Genomic DNA, 17420 nt, shown 5'->3' with positions numbered 1-17420 from the left:
AGTAAAGCTACATTAAACTACAAAGCTTCTGCACAGCAAAAGAATCAATCAACAAAACGAAAAAGCAACCCATGGAATGGAAAGAATACTTGCAAATCATATATCTAAGAAGGGGCCAGTATCCAAAATGTATACATGACTAATAAATACTACTTAATAGCAAAACCCCAAACAATTCTATTAAAAAATGGGCAGAGGAACTGAAGAGACATATTTCCAAAGTCATGCAAATGGCCAATAGGTACATGAAAAGATGCTCAACATCATTAATTACTAGGGACATGCTAATCAAAACCACAATGAACTATCATCACCTTGTATCTGTTAAGATGGGCATCTTAAAAAAGACAAGAGATATTTTTTTCAATTTTTTTTTTCAGTGTCTTATAGTTTTCTGAGTATCAGTCTTTTACCTCATTGGTTAAATTTATTCCTAGGTATGTTTTTTGATGAAAGTATAAATGGAATTGTTTTCCTAGTTTTCCTTTCTGATATTTCATTATTGGTGTATAAAAATGCAACTGATTTCTGAATATTTACTTTGTATCCTGCTACTTTATTGAATTCATTTATCAGTTCTAGTAGTTTTTTTTGGTGGAATCTTTATATCATGCTCATGGATAGAATGAATTAACATTATTAAAATGTCCATACTGCCCAAAGCAATCCTTATCAAAATACCAATGGCGTATTTCACAGAAGTAGAACAAATATCCAAAAATTTACATAGAACCACAAAAGACCCTGAATAGTCACAGAAATCTTGACAAAGAAAAAGAAGTTGGAGGTATCATGCATCTGATATGAAACTATACTACAAGGCTATAGTAATCAAACCAGCATGATACTGGTATAAAAACCAGACATACAGATCAATGGAACAGAATACAGAGCCCAATAATAAAACCACACCTACCTGGTCAATTAATATTTGACAAAACAGGCAAGAACATACAATGTCTATTCAATAAGTGGTGTTTGGAAAACTGGACAGATACATGCAAAAAATGAAATTAGACTACCTTCTTATACCATATACAAGAATAAATTAAACAATGGATTAAAAACTTAAATGTAAGGTTCAAAATCATAAAACTCCTAGAAGAAAACATAAGCTGTAAAATCTCTGACATTTCTCTTAGCAATGTTTTTTCTGATATAGCTCCTCAGGCAAGGGGAACAAAAGACAAACAAACAAACGGAACTACATCAAACTAAAGAGTTTTTGCACAGCAAAGGAAACCATCAACAAAATGAGAAGACAGTCTACTTAATGAAAAAACATATTTGCCAGTGATACATCTGATAAAGAGTTAATATCCAGCCCTGGCCGGTTTGGCTCAGCGGTTGGAGCGTCGGCCTGCGGTACAGAGAGACCCGGGTTCGGTTCCCGCTAAGGGCACATACCTCGGTTGCAGTTTGTCCCCGGCCCTGGTTGGTCGTGCGGGTGGCAGCCACTCGAAGTGTCCCTTCACATCGATGTTTCTCTCTCTCTCTCTTCCTCTCTCTCCCTCCCGCTCTATCTGAACAAAAAATGGAAAAATGTCCTTGGGTGAGGATAAAAATAAAGGAAAAAAAAAAAAAGAGTTAATATCCAAAATATAAAGATCTCATACAACTCAACACCAAAACACCCCCCACAAACAATCCGATTAAAAAATGGGCAGAGGACCTGAATAGACATTTCTCCAAAGAGAACACATGAAAAGATGCTCAACATCACTCATCATCAGAGAAATGCAAATTAAAATCACAATGAGATATCAACTCACACCTGTCAGAATGGCTATCATCAATAAATTCACAAGCAATAAATGTTGGTGAGGATGTGGAGAAAAGGGGATGCTTGTGCACTGTTGGTGGGAATGTAGACTGGTGCAGCCACTAAGGAAAACAGGATGAGGTTCCTCAAAAAATTAAAAATAGAACTGCCTTATCACCAAGAGATTTCACTTCCAGGTATATATTTGAAGAACCCAAAGCACTAATTTGAAAGAATATATGCACCCCCATGTTCACTGCAGCATTATTTACAATAGCCACGATATGGAAGCAACGCAAGTGCCCATCAATAGGCCAGTGGGCAAAACAGTTTTGTTACATACATACAATGGAATATTACTTGGCCAAAGAACAAAATCTTAACATTTGTGATACCATAGAGGGACCTAGAGGGTATTATGCTAAGTGAAATAAGTCAGCCAGAGAAAGACAAATATTCTGTGATTTCACTTACACATAGAATCTAAAGAACAAAATAAATGAATAAACAAAACAGAAACAGACTGATAGATACAGAAATCGGACTGATGGTTGCCAGATGGGAGGTGGGCAGGGGGACTGGGTGAAAAAGGTGAAGGGATTAGAAAGTACAAATTGGTAGTAACAAAATAGTCATGGGACTATAAAGTACAACATAGGGAATTTAGTCAATAATATTGTACTATGTATGGTACCAGGTGGATACTGAAAATATTTGGAGGAACATTTTGTAAAGTATATGATTATCTAACCACTATGCCATATACCTGAAACTAATACAAAACAAAATATTAAATGTAAATTGTAATGAAAAAATAAAACAAACAAAAACATCAAAGAAAACAAAAGGATAGCCCTTAAGCTTCAAAAAAAAAAAAAAAAAAAAAAAAAGGACAAGAGATAATAACTGTTTGTATGGATGTGGAGAAAGAAAAAACGTGTACACTGTTGGTGTGAAGGTAGATTGGTACAGCTACCAAGAAAAACAGTATGGAGGTTCCTAAAACAATTTAAAAATAGAAGTACCCTATGATTCAGCTTCTGGGTGTATATCCTAAGGCATGAAATTACAACCTCAACGAGATATCTGTACTCCCGTATGCATTGCATGGTATGGAATATTCAACTGCCAAGGTATGAAAACAACCTCAGTGCCCATCCGTGGGTGAGTGAATGAAGCAGGTGTGTCTATGCACAATGGAATAATATTCAGCCACGAAGAAGAAAATCCTGCCATTTGTGACAACATGGATGGACCCTGAGGGCATTATGCTAAGTGAGGTAAGTCAGTCCAAGAAAGACAAGTACTGTGAAACATCATTTGTCTACACAGAAGAACAGAAGGCAGAGCCTTGGACAGGTATTTGTACAGCCATGTTCACAGCAGCAGCAGCAGCAGCATTAGTCAAAGCAGCTGTAACATGACAGCAGGTGATATCCACCAATGGATGCATGGGCAAGCAAAACGTGGCATATACATATAATGGAATATTATTCGGCATCAAAAAGGGAGGAAAAGCCCTGGTGGTGTGGCCGAGTTGGTTAGACATCATCTCGTGCACCGAAAGGTTGCTAGTTCCATTGTCAACCAGGGCACCTGCCCAGGTTTCAGGCTCGAATCCGCAAGTAGGGGGCGTCCAGGAGGCAGCCAATCGATGTTATGCTCTCACATGGATGTTTCTCTTTCGCTCCTTCTACCTTCCTCTCTCTCTAAAAAAAAAAAAGTCAAAAATATTTTAAAAAATTAGCCCTGGCCGGTGTGGCTCAGTGGTTGGAGTATCAATCTGCCCACCAAAGGTTGTGGGTTTGATTCCTGGTCAAGGGCATGTACTTGGGTTGCAGGTTTGATCTCTGGCCCTGGTTGGGGCGTATGTGGGAGCAGCCAATTAATGTGTCTCTCACACATCGATGTCTCTCTCTCTCTCTCCTCCCCTCCCTCCCTTCTACTCTCTCTAAAGACCAATGAAAAAAATATCCTTGGGTGAGGATTAATGGAAAAAAAATAAATAAAAAGGAAGGAATTTTTAATATACTACAACATAGATAGACTTTAAATACATTGTAAGTGATATAAGCCAGTCACAAGAAACAAATACTGTATGAATTACACTTATATTAGGTACTTAGAATAGTCAAAATCATAGAGACAGTAGGATGGTAGTTGCCAGGGGCTGGGGGTTAGAGAGAAGTAGGGTTTATTGTTTAATGGGTGTAAGGTTTCAGTTTTACAAGATGAAACGGTTATGAAAATGGATGGTGGTAGTGGTCACACAACACTGGGAATGTATCTGACACCACAGCATTGTGCATTTAGAAATGGTTAAGATGGTACATTTTATATTATGTATGTTTTACGGCCATAAAACTTTTTAAACAAGTTGACTGTCAGCACCTGGGAGCCAGGTTGTGTGCTTGTGGACGGGGTCACACAGTTGTTCGCCTGGTGACACGCGCAGAGCATCCGCCATCCGCTCGGCTTTGGCAGTGAGAGGGAGCAGGGCAGACCCCATCCCTCTTCCACATGGGCTTCCCACACAGAGGGTGGTACAGACCGTTACAACCCAGAGGGGGTGCCGGTCGAGTCTAGGCAATGGTGGGACCCAAAGGAGGGGCACTTGACTCAGTCCAGGGGGTCTGGGAGGAAGTGGCTTTGAAGCTGGGACAGGACAGTAGGTGAGGATGGGTCGGGCTAAGGGTCTGCACGGGGAAGAGGGAGGATGTTCTAGGACAGGACATGTAGGGACGGAGAGTAGCCGGATTGAGCTGTATAAAGAAAGCCTTCCTTCTATTTGCCTGAAACATGCCTTGGTCGAATGTTCATGCCTCGAGCTCTAGCATTTAGATTTTGTGTCCTAAGAAGTCTTTGTCTCACCCAAGTTAATAAAGAGTTTCTTACAGAATTTTACAGTTTTAGCTCTACATTTAGCAGTCTCTCTATTCCTCATGGATACCCAATTGTCCAGCACAAGTTGGAAAATACTTCTTTTTCTCCCCGAATTAACTTGGTACCTTTCTCAAAAATCAACTGATCATATACGTTTGAGTATATTTCTGGTCTTTTCTATTTCATTAATCTATATGTCTGTCCTTACCCCAACACCATACTGACATCATTACGATAACTTAATAAGTAAGTCATGAAATCAAGTAGCTAAGTCCTTCAATCCCCCCACCCCCATTCTAGGTTTTTTGCTTTCCTTTAGTATTTCACTGTTAATTTCTTTTTTTTCTTTAATTTTTTTTTCTGTATTGAATTTTAGAGAGAGAGAAAGGGAGAGGGAGAGAAAGAAACATTGATGAGAGAGAACATCGATTGGCCGCCTCCTGCATGTCCCCCACTGGGGATTTGGCCCACAACCTGGGCATGTGTCCTGACCGGGAATCAACTGGCAACCTCTGGGTGCATGGGTCGATGCTCAACCACTGAGCCACACTGGCCGGACATCACTGTCAATTTCTTTAAAAACAGCCTACTATTTTGATTAGGTATGCATTGAATCTATAGCTCATTTTGGGGAGAATTAACATCTTAACAATACTGAGTATTCTGATCCATGATCATACTGCATCTTTCTATTTATTTAGGCTCAATTTATTTCTCCCAGCAATATTCAATTGTTTTCAGTGTATGTCTTACACATTTTTTGTTGAATTTATCCCTGAAGTTTTTTTTAAGTACTATTACATTAAAATTTTTATTTCCCAATTGTTTGTTCTTAATATATGGAAATACAAATTTTAAAAAATTTTGGCCTTGTATCCTGTGTTTTTCTTAATTTTATTTATTAGTTCTAATAGCTTTTTGTAAATTCTTTCAAATTTTGTTACAGAGACCATCTTACCACGTGATATAGTTTTACCATTCATTTCAAATTTGACTGCTCACTATTCTTTTTTCTTGTCTTATTGTACTGACTAGGACTGTCTGTACGATGTTGAATACAAGAGGTGAGAGTAGACATTCTTGCTTTGTTACTGATTTTAATAGGAAATCATTCAGTCTAAATGATTTTACTAGGAAATTATGTAGTCTTTTAATAGGAAATCTTTACTCATGCCACTAAGTATTATATTAAGTGCAGAGTTTTTAAAATGCTCTTTATCAGGACAAGGAAATTACCTTCTATTTCTAATTTGCTGAGAGTTTTTAAAAATCACAAACAGGTGTTAAATTTTGTCAAATGACATTTTTTGTATCTGTTGAAATGGTCATATATTGTTTTCGTCTTTAGTTGGTTAATATGGTGAATTACATTGGTTATATCTCCTGTGGTGTTCTTAGGTACACATTTAAGATTGTTATGTTTCCTGAGTAACCTCTTTATCATTATAAAATGTTTCTCTTCTCCTAGTAGTCCTTGTTCTGCAAACTACTTTGGTATTAACAGGGCCACCTCAGCTTACTGTTTATACAGTATATCTTTTTCCTTTTCCTTTTAACCTGGCTTTGTCTTTATATTTCAAGTGTTGGGTCTTGATTTTTCATCCAGTGTGATGATCTCTATCTTTTGTTTGGGGGTTTAGACCACTTAAACGTAATGTAATGATCACCGTTGGCTTTAGGTCTACCTCCTTGCTATTTGTTTTGTTGTCATATCTATTATTGGCTCCTACTTTCCTATCTTCTTTTAAGTTGAGTTTTTGAAAATAGAATTCATTTTATCTACATGATTGAAAACCACTGCTTTTAATGACTGTGTTGCCTTCTCTCTCACGAAGCCCCTCAGAAGAAGCTGGGGGGGTGGGGGAGTGGCTACCTGGGGAGATGAGGGAAGTCATGCCTTAAAAATAGGTTTCACATTCTGAGATAAATATCTACTGTTTAGACCCAAACGCCTGACACAATTTATAAGGTCTTCCACCCAGTTTCCTCTCTTCTGAGGCATCTCACCATGTGCACTCCCAGAAGCCTCCAGGATGGCGTAAGCGGTGCCAGCCATCAATGTCACAGCAAGAGACCTGCCTGTAAAGCCCCTACAGCTCCTGGGGCCTCCATCTCCTCTCCACGCTGAAGGACGCATCTCTTCCAAGTGACCGGCAGGGCTTGTGGGCCCAGCACAACCAACAGCCTCACCCTCTTGAGGATCGCTCACTGCTGAAGAATTACGAGGTGTTCATTACTCCTCTGATCCCTTTTGTCCCTGGAAGTGGACGGGGCCAGTACCGTGGCACAGTGTCTCCGCCTTTACCATGTCATATTCATAACTGATATGTCATAAGAATTGAGGTAGAGTGTACTTTCACGTGGTGGATTGTGGAGATAGTCAAGTCAAAGTTGGACAGCTACTCAGCAGGGGATGCTGTAGAGTTTCCAATATGCGTGGGATAAGTGGACCGTCCTAACAGCTCTTAAATTTGCCTGAACGTCAGAATCACCTATACATTTTTCTTAATTTTAATTTTCTTGAAGATAATGTGTGCACATTTACAAAATCAAATTATATCCAAAGGCTTGTAATAAAATTTAAATATAACAACATTAAATATTTGCATTCTTAAACCTATGCAAATACTCATACCTAAATATTATGAATACTATGAGTTATAACAGAATATATATTGCAGTGTACTTTATGTCCTTTTTAAAAATTTCTTTATTTATTTTTATCCTCACCCAAGGACATTTTTCCATTTTTATTCAGATAGAGTGGGAGGGAGAGAGAGGAAGAGAGAGAGAGAAACATGGATGTGAAAGGGACACATCGAGTGGCCGCCAACTGCATGACCCAACCAGGGCCCGGGACAAACTGCAGCCAAGGTACATGCCCTTAGCGGGAACCAAACCCGGGTCTCTGTGGACTGCAGGCCGACGCTCTAACCGCTGAGCCAAACCGGCCAGGGCTGTCCTTTCTTTTTATTTCTCATGAAGTTAATAATTGTCCTGATTTTTAATTTTCTTATTTTTATGTGTACTAATTGCCAATTCTTCCTACACTTCCTAACAGCCTCTTAGAATGATTACCACAGGGTCAGTCCCATCAGACAATCTATTAGTTCCATTAAACAAAAATTAGAGGTGGGGGGAGGGATGAGATAAACCAAAGAACTTACATGCATGTGTGCATAAGCAGTGGACGTGGACAACAATGCTTGGCTGGGGGGTGCGGGAGGTGGGCTAGGGAGGAGGGTGTCTGAGGAGAAAAAGGAGAAACATCTGTAATAAAAATTAATTAATTAATAAAAAATTGAAGTGAAAAAAAAAATAGAGTCACCCATTCTGAAGTCTCTACTCATCTTCTTCCTGGGCTGCTCACTCTCAAGGCTGGGGGCACCCCAGTCATCCTGTGTGTATTCCTTCTGCGGACATTCTTGGTGTTCCTTGTCTCTCTCTTTTGGATTCCTTGTTTCTAACCTCTTTCTGTCTTGCTTTTCTTTCTTGTTTTGGTAAAGTACATCCTCCCGTAGTTTCATCAGATTGATGGTGTCCATGCAAAGGAGTGGAGAGGACAGTTCTCTTGGTTTATGGTGCTCTGATCCGAACTGGTGGTCTCCGTGCTGTGAACGGGGGTCATTCTAGGATCTTTTTACCGTCATCCAGGACATTTCTTTTGCTTCTGTCTACGCCTTCCCCTTTCTTGGCTTACTTCTTTGTTTTGCTAGAAGACATGCTCTGTAGCCTTATGTAAATCTACAGAAGAGAGAAAAACAGTTTTGAAGTTTTGCAAAATTTAGCGTTCTAATGATTACATTTTATGCCAGATGATAGTTTGGCTGGTTATAGAATTTGTGGTAGCCACTAATGTCATACATGAACATTCCTAGTTCTTTCTGTTCTGGACAGATGCCAAGATTGCTTTCCCTCGTCTTCTTGAAGTTAAACATTGCAATGTGATTTGTGCTAGAGAAGAAAACGTGAGGAGAAGAAGAAGGTATTCTATGGGCAGCAGACTTGAAGAGATGGTGTATAATGTACCACGTTTCTCTCTGCTACTGTGACTGAAGTATTTGCGATGCTGGAGGCTCCATCAGCCCGGGTCCCTGGATGAAAAGGACTTGGGGCATATCTTTTCCTTCTACATAGCAAGAACTAAAACTTTTATTGTTTTAAGCCAGTGAGATAAATAGGGGCTGTTTGTTGTCACATCATAATATAGCTTATTCTGACTGAGATCAAGACAGATTCCTGGAGATGGAGTACTAATAAAATGGAAACCCTATTGTAGGTGGTCTGGCGTAGGGGCTGTGTAAAGAACTGTAATAAAACTCGATTAGAGGTTGTAATGATAGCAATTTACATCAGGCAGTATGAAATATTCAATGAAATTCTCTGGGAATCAGATCATATTATTACAGAAATTTAAACTCAAGATGAAGGTATGGGAAAACAGTATGTTAGCATGTTTGGTTGTGGCCTGTGCTTGGCAAAATCATAAGAAAAGCTCAGAAAAGAACGGTGCAATGTGAAGCAGGAATGAAAGTGAATAGAGAGTTCCCAAACATTCAATCTCAAATATTTGGAAAAGTCACTTAATTTTAATACCCCAAATAATAGAAGATGAAATGAAAATAAATTTTGACTGACAACAGGCCACTTAAAATTCATTTTTTTGTGGCAAGTGTCAAAATAAGGACATAGTCCTCATCCCACTGTTAAAAATGGAGTAGGTTAGCTTCTGCCCAGCAAAAGGAACCAGCATCAAAATGGAAAGGGAGCCCAATCTCTGGAAGAACATGTTTGCTAATGATACATCAGATTAGGGGTTAATTTCCAAAATATATAGAGTACTCATACAACTCAACAAAAGAAAGACAAATAGTCCAATTAAAATGGGCAGAGGAGCTGAATAGACTCCTCTCCAACAGGACATACAAATGGCCAAGAGGCATATGAAGAAATGCTCAACATCACTAATCATCAGAGAGATGCAAATTAAAACAACTATGAGATATCACTTTATACCTGACAGAATGGTGGCCATCAACAACTCCTCAAACAACAAATGCTGGCTATAATGTGGAGAAAAGGGGTCTCTAGTACGCTGCTGGTGGGAATGCAGACTGGTGCAGCCACTGTGGAAAACAATATGGAGTTTCCTCAAAAAATTAAAACTGAAACTGCCATTTGACCCAGTGATTCCACTTCTAGGAATTTATCCTAAGAAGCCTGAAACACCAATCAGAAAGAATATGTGTACCCATATATTCATTGCAGTGCTATTTACAATAGCTAAGATCTGGAAACAGCCCAAGTGTCCATCAGTAGATGAGTGGATAACAAAGCTATGGTACATTTACACAATGGAATACTATGCATCTATAAGAAAGAATGATCTCTTACCCTTTGAGATGGCATGGAGAGACCTGGAGAGTATTATGCTAAGTGAAATAAACCAATCAGAGAAAGACAAATATCACATGATCTCACTTATTTGTGGAATATAATGAACAAACAAGCTGATGAGAAAGACAAATATCACATGATCTCACTTATTTGTGGAATATAATGAACAAACAAGCTGATGAACAAAATAGACCCAGAGACATGGAAGTAGGGAAACAGACTGACAAACTTCTGAGGGTGGGGGGTTGATGGGTGGGAAGGTAGAAAGAGATAAACCAAAGAACCTATATGCATGTATATATAACCAATGGACACAGACAACAAAACTGTGATGGTGGGAGGGGGATGGGAACAGGAAGGAGCGTGTCAATGGGGGGAAAAGGAGGGACACCTGTAACAAAAATAAATAAATGAATAATTAATTAATAAAAAATGGAATAGGTTAAAATGTTTTAGATAAAAAGCCTCAAGGATGTGGCACCCACTTATTCCTTTAATAGGACAAATATCTCAAGAAAAAGAGTAAGTCTGTGTGTCTCCCACATAATCCTGGTAAACTCAAGGTACTGATCTTTAGATGAAGAGAGGACATGTGGAGATGAGAAATCAAAGACGTAACTCTGGGTCCTGTATCTCTCAAAGAAATGTGGGCATGCTTACTGAATTTTTTGCTGACTGAATCAAATAGGTAAAAAGGTAAGATATTGAGAGAGTTGTATTGCCAAAAGAACCACCTGTCTGGCCTGAGAAAGACTATTCAAGAACCTAAAATAACCCTATCTATCAGCAGGAAGATCTAAGAAACAGGCTCAGCACTGAAGGAGGTCATACTCAGATTATAACCAAGGAGAATAATGGAAAAGAAAGCATTTCTTAGGGAAAGAGTCGGTAGTAATGTAGCATAGTGGACAAAGGCATTATTTCCAGGGAGCATAACGGGAGCCCAGTCCCGCAACATCCCTGCGCCCAGGAATGGAGCCCTCAAAATGTCACCCAGCAGGATTCAGAATTGCTATGGACCAATGTTTTCTATTTCCATTCTTCTCCTTCCTGTGGTCATCCTATCCTGTTTCATCACCGGCTATTAAGTGAGTGGAGTAGAAATCTTATTTTCAGCTTACAGGTCTTCAGATTAAGAGGAGATCTAATGTATACACTACAACACCTCACCCAGGGATCGTAAACATTGTGTTTGTTGCTATGGTTAGGTGGAACTTTTGGGTTGTTGTCCTTTGGGGAGAGAGTAAGTATATGTTGCTTGGTGAGAAGAATGAACCAAATATTTAGTGACCAGAGAATGGTCTGGTAATTATATCTCCATCTCCATCTCCATCTCCATCTCCATCTCCATCTCCATCTCCATCTCCATCTCCATCTCCATCTCCATCTCCATCTCCATCTCCATCTCCATCATCTCCATCTCTATATCTCTATATAGATATCTGTATATCTACATATATCTAGTTCTTTTCTTTTTGGGTATATGGTAGGGTTGTACTTCTCTGATTATTTGAAATTAGGCAAGTCCATGTAACTAACTATGACCAAGGACATGTGAGTAGATATTGTGATGCATACCACTTCCTGACAGTTTGTTAAAGAGCTGGTGACCCATTTGTTATGTTTTCTTTTCTACTATGAAAATAGGTGGAGACCCCAATAGCTTAGGTTCCTGCTGAACTGAGATGAACATGCAGCATCTGAAATCTGGGAGCTGTATGTTACTACAGCATAACCAAGCTCATCCTAATTGATACAGAATTACAATTTGTAATTTAAAAATTTTTTAGAATGTTAAACACATTGCTTCATTACCTTATTGAGTTTAGTATTGTTGTTGAAGTCTAAAACCTTTCTAATTCTTGATACATTGGTTGTGACCTCTTTTTTTTCTTTTTGGGTTTCCTCTTTAAATTTGCTATTCTTAAAGTTTACGATGATGTGTCTTAGTGTGAATTTATTTTTATTAATGGTGCTCAGCACACGATTTACCTTTCAACGTGAAAAATTCTTGCTCTTTAATTTTGGGACATTTTCATAAATAATTTTTCAATTTAATTTTTTCAATTATAGTTGATATTCAATATTATTTTATATTAGTTTCAGGTGTATAGCCTAGTGGTTAAAATTTTATATAATTTATGAAGTGATCCCCCCATATTTTTGGTACCCACCTGGCACCATACATAATTAAAATATTGTTGACTGTATTCCCTATGCTGTACCTTACATTCTCATGACTCTTTTGTAACTACCAATTTGTACTTCTTAATCTCTTCACTTTTTTGACCCAGTCCCCCAACCCACCTCCCTTCTGGCAACCATCAGTCTGATCTCTCTGTCTATAAGTCTGTTTCTGTTTTGTTTATATATATACCACCTCCATATTTGGGCTATTACAAATAATGCTGTAATGAACATAGGGGAGCATATATCTTTTGAATTAGTGTTTTGTATGTCTTTGGATATATAATTAGAAGAAGAACTGCTGAGTCATAAGGTAGATCTATTTATAATTTTTTTGAGAAATCTTCATTCTGTTTTCCATAGTAGCTGCACCAATCTGCATTCCCACCAACAGTGAAGGAGGGTGTCCTTTTCTCCACATTCTTGCCATCACTTGTTGTTTGTTGATTTGTTGATGACAGCCATTCTGACAAATGTGAGGGAATATCACATTGTGGTTTTAATTCGCATTTCTCTAATGATTAGTGACATTGAGCATCTTTTCATATGCATGTTGGCCATCTGTATGTCTTCTTTGGAGAAGTATCTATTTGGGTCCTCTACCCATTTAAAAAATGGATTGTTTGTCTTTTTGGTGTTGAGTTGTATGAGATCTTTATAAAATTTGGATATTAACCCTTTATCAGAAGTATCATTGCCGAATATCTTTTTCATTAGGTAGGCTGTCTTTTCATTTTGTTGATGGTTTCTTTGCTGTGCAAAAACTTCTTAGTTTGATGTAGTTCCACTTCTTTTTTTTGTTGTTGTTTTTTCCCTTGCCTGAGGAGATATATCAGAAAAAATATTATTAAGAACAATGTCAGAGATTTTATTGCCTATGTTTTCTTCTAGGAGTTTTATGGCCTCTGGTACTACATTTATGTCTTTAATCCATTTTGAATTTATTCTTGTATATGGTGTAAGAAGGTGGTCCACTTTCATTTTTTTGCATGTATCTGTTTAGTTTTCCCATTCCTATGATTCTAGAAATGCATTGAGTAGACTTTCTTTACCCCATTGTATAGTATAGTCTTTTTGTTTTATTTCATTTCATTAAAAAAATCTTTGTTGTTGAGAGTCCATTGTATAGTCTTGCTTCTTTTGTCATAGATTAATTGACCACATAGGCATGAGTTTATTTCTGGGCTCTCTATTCTGCTCCATTGATTTGTGTGTCTCTTTTTATGCCAGAACCATGCTGTTTTGATTACTATAGCCTGGTAATATAGTTTGATATCGGGTAGCATGAAACTCTCAACTTGGTACTTCTTTTTAAAAAAAGTTTTATATTTTCACTTTACATTCATTTCATTTTACAGTTTACATTCAATATTATTTTATATTAGTTTCAGGTGTCATTATTTCTTTTTTTTTAAACTTATCTTTATTATTGAATGTATTACAGATGTCCCTTCTCTTCCCCCCTGGACCCCTCCTCCTTGTCCCCCCCCCCCGCCTTTCCTATACTATTGTCTGTGTCCATTGGTTATGCATATATGCATATAAGTTCTTTGGTTTATCTCTTCCTGCTCCTCTCTCCCATTCCCTTTGATGCCTGTCAAGCTAACAGCCAAATTGTACCTTTTAATCCCTTCACTTTTTTCACCCATTTCCCCAACTCCTCTCCCATCTGGCAAACAACAAAAAGTTCTTTGTACCTATGAGTCTGTTTCTGTTCTGCTTGTTCATCTTGTTTGTGGATTCAATTGTTGATACATATGTATTTATTGCAATTTTATTGTTCTTATTTTTTACCTTCTTTTCCTTCAAGAAGACCCTTCAATAGTCCTGAAAATACTGGTTTGGTGGTAATGAACTCCTTTAGCTTTTTCTTGTCTGGGAAACTATATGTCCCTTGATTCTAAATGATAGCTCTGCAGGATAGAGTAATCTTGGTTGTAGGTTCTTGCTTTTCATCAATTTGAATATTTCTTGTCACTCCCTTCTGGCCTGGAAAGTTTTTGTTGAGAAATCATCTGACAGTCTTATGGGAGCTCCCTTGTAGGTAACTGCTTTGCTCTTGCTGCTTTTAAGATTCTCTCTTTGTCTTGAACCTTTTGCATTTTGATGATGATGTGTCTTGGTGTGGGTCTCTTGGGGTTCATCTTGTTTGGGACTCTCTGTGCTTCCTGGACTTGTATGTCTGTTTCCTTCACCAAGTTAGGGGAGTTTTCTGTCATTATTTTTTCAAATAGGTTTTCAATTTCTTGTGTTCTCTCTTCTTCTGGCATCCTCAAGATGCGAATGTTGGTATGCTTGAAGTTGTCCCAGAGGCTCCTTACACTATTCTATTATTTTTTTTATTCTTTTTTCTTTTTACTGTTCTGATTGGGTGTTTTTTGCTTCCTTATATTCCAAATCGGTGGTTTGCTTCTTGGCTTTACCTACTCTACTATTGATTCCCTATAAATTACTCTTAATTTCAGTTAATGCCTCCTTTATTTCTGACTGTGCATCCTTCATTTCTAACTGGTCTTTTTTTATGTTCTTGAGGACGTCACTAAATTCACTGAGCATCCTTATAAGCAGTGTTTTGAACTCTGCATCTGTTAGATTGCTTCTCTTCATTTTGTTTAGTTCTTTTCCTGGAGTTTTGTTCTGTTCTTTCATTTGGGACGTGTTTCTTTGTCTCCTCATTTTGGCGGCCTCCCTGTGTTTGTTTCTATGTATTAGTATAGTTGCTGTTTCCTAGACTTCCTACGGTGGCCTACTGTAGTAGGTGTCCTGTAGGGTCCAGTAGGACAGCCGCCCTGATCACCCCAGTGGTGCCCTCGAGGTGCATCCCTCATATGGACTGTACACACTTCTGTTGTAATTGAGTCTTGATTGCTATTGGCATGTCAATGGATGGGATTTACTCAGGCTGATCAGCTGCAAGGACTGACTGTGCCCACTGACCACTGACCTCTGACTACCTTGGAGGACCAGTTGTGGAGGGGCCCACCATACAGAGCAAGACTTACTTCAGCAGGGCTCTGGTACCCACTGAGTCCACTGCTTGAGTGTGTCACTTGTAAAGGTGATTGGGTGGCGATGCTTTGATGTGGTCTGAAGCTGTCCATTGGGTGTGCTGGCTCTGTGGCAAGGTCAGCCACTGCCTGTGTTCTATCTGGGACCACCAGGCATAAGCTACAAAATGATCTGCCGATGGCTGCTTTTTGTGCTGGGCTTAGAGGTGCCTAGACTAACCCAAGTTGTGAACCAAGGCTGGCTACTTCTAGTGCTAGTCCTGGGGCCTCTTAATGAGAGGTATGGGGCTTGCTAAGGCCAAATACTGCTTTTTTGAGGGAATTTAGGAAAATCTGAAATAGGAGCCAAGACAGGCTATTCCTATGGCAAAGCCACTGGTAACAGCTTGGGTGGGCCTGAAAGTTGGGTGGGGCAGGGCCTTAGGGAATCATCAGGTCAGGGTAAACAGTGTGAGTCAGGTTGCTGGAATGCCAGATATGGTGCCCCTCTGCCTGCTGTGTGGGGGAAGGGCTCACCAAAGGAAAAAGGGCCTTGCTACACATCTGTCTGGGAGAAAGCTGCCCTACAGCTCTTGCCCTAATGCCAACAACTCAGTTCTCTTCATATGTCTCTGGTGCCTTTCAAACTGCCTCCCCGCTGCTGGAGCATGGAGGGGGTGGGTCCGTTATGATTTTTTTTATCCTCACCTGAGGAAATTTCTACATTTATCTTCAGACAGAGTGGGAGGAAGAGAGAGAGAAACATCAATGTGAGAGAGATACATTGACTAGCTGCCACCTACACAACCCTAACTGGGGCCGGGGACAAACTGCAACCGAGGTATGTGCCCTTAGCAGGAACTGAACCTGGGTCTCTCTGGTCTGAAGGCTGATGCTCTAACCGCTGAGCCAAATCAGCCAGGGCGGGGGTGGATCTGAGTAAGTCTGTGCACAGGCCCTTTAAGGGGAACTGCCTGGGACTCCAGTAGGCTCAGCCTCCCTCGGGCTCAGTTCCTGCTGTTTTTTTAGTCAGAAGTGATGGATACTTCTCTTCCTGACACTGGTACCCTGAGCTAGGCACCTAGTGTGGAACAGGGACCCCCTCACTCCTCAGGGAGGACCTTCACAGCTGAGGTGTCTGCTGATTTGTATTTAACACACATGGGTATGGGACCAGTCTGTCTGTGCCCCTGCCTCTCCTACAGTCTTGATGTGATTTTTTATTTAATTTCATAGTTGTAGTACTTCCATTTAGCTTGAGTTCAGGTGGTTTTGAATAGTGATTGTTCTGTAGTTTAGTTGTAATTTTGATGTGGTTGTGAAAGGAGGTGGATACTGCATTTACCTACGCCATTATCTTGATTGGAAGTCCCCACCTTGGTACTTCTTTCTTGAGATTGCTGTGGCTATTCAGGGACTTTTGTGGTTCCATATAAATTTTTGGATTATTTGTTCTAGTTCTGTGAAAATACCATTGGTATTTTGATAGGAATTGCATTGAATCTATAGGTTGCTTTGAGTATTATGTACAATTTAACAATGTAAATTTTTCCTATTTATGAGCATTGTATATGTTTTTATTTATCTGTATCTTCAATTTCTTTCTTCAAGGTCTTATAATTTTTTTTAGTACATGTCTTTTAGCTCATTGGTTAAATTTATTCCTAGGTTTTTTATATAATTAATTAATTTATTTTTGTTATAGATGTTTCTGGTATTAGAATTAGAATTATGCTGGCCTCATAAAACGAGTTTGGAAGTCTTCGTTCTTTTTGAATTTTTTGAAATAGTTTGAGGAGAATGGATGCTAGTTCTTCTTGGAATGTTCAGTAAAATTCCCCCATGAAGCTGTCCGGGCCTGGACTGTTGTTTGCTGGGAGAGTCTTGATAACATCTTCAATTTCTTCTGCTGTTATTGGTCTGTTCAAGTTTTCTATCTCTTCCTGGTCCAGTTTCGGGAGACTAGGTATTTCTAGAAATTTGTCCATTTCGCTTAGATTGTCAAATTTGTTGCCGTATAATAATTCATAATATTTGTTAACAACCCTTTGTATTTAGGTGGTGTCAGTTATTATTTCTCCTCTTTCATTTCTGATTTTGTGTATTTGGGCTCTCTCTCTTTGTTTCTTGGAGAGTCTAGCTAAGGGTCTATCAATCTTGTTTATCTTTTCAAAGAGCCAGCACTTTATTTCATTGATTCTTTG

This window comes from Molossus molossus, unplaced genomic scaffold (genome assembly GCF_014108415.1).
Source record: "Molossus molossus isolate mMolMol1 unplaced genomic scaffold, mMolMol1.p scaffold_m16_p_13, whole genome shotgun sequence".
Classification (NCBI taxonomy): Eukaryota; Metazoa; Chordata; class Mammalia; order Chiroptera; family Molossidae; genus Molossus; species Molossus molossus.
The sequence above is the reverse complement of the archived record's forward strand: the minus strand, read 5'-3'. Positions refer to the sequence as shown.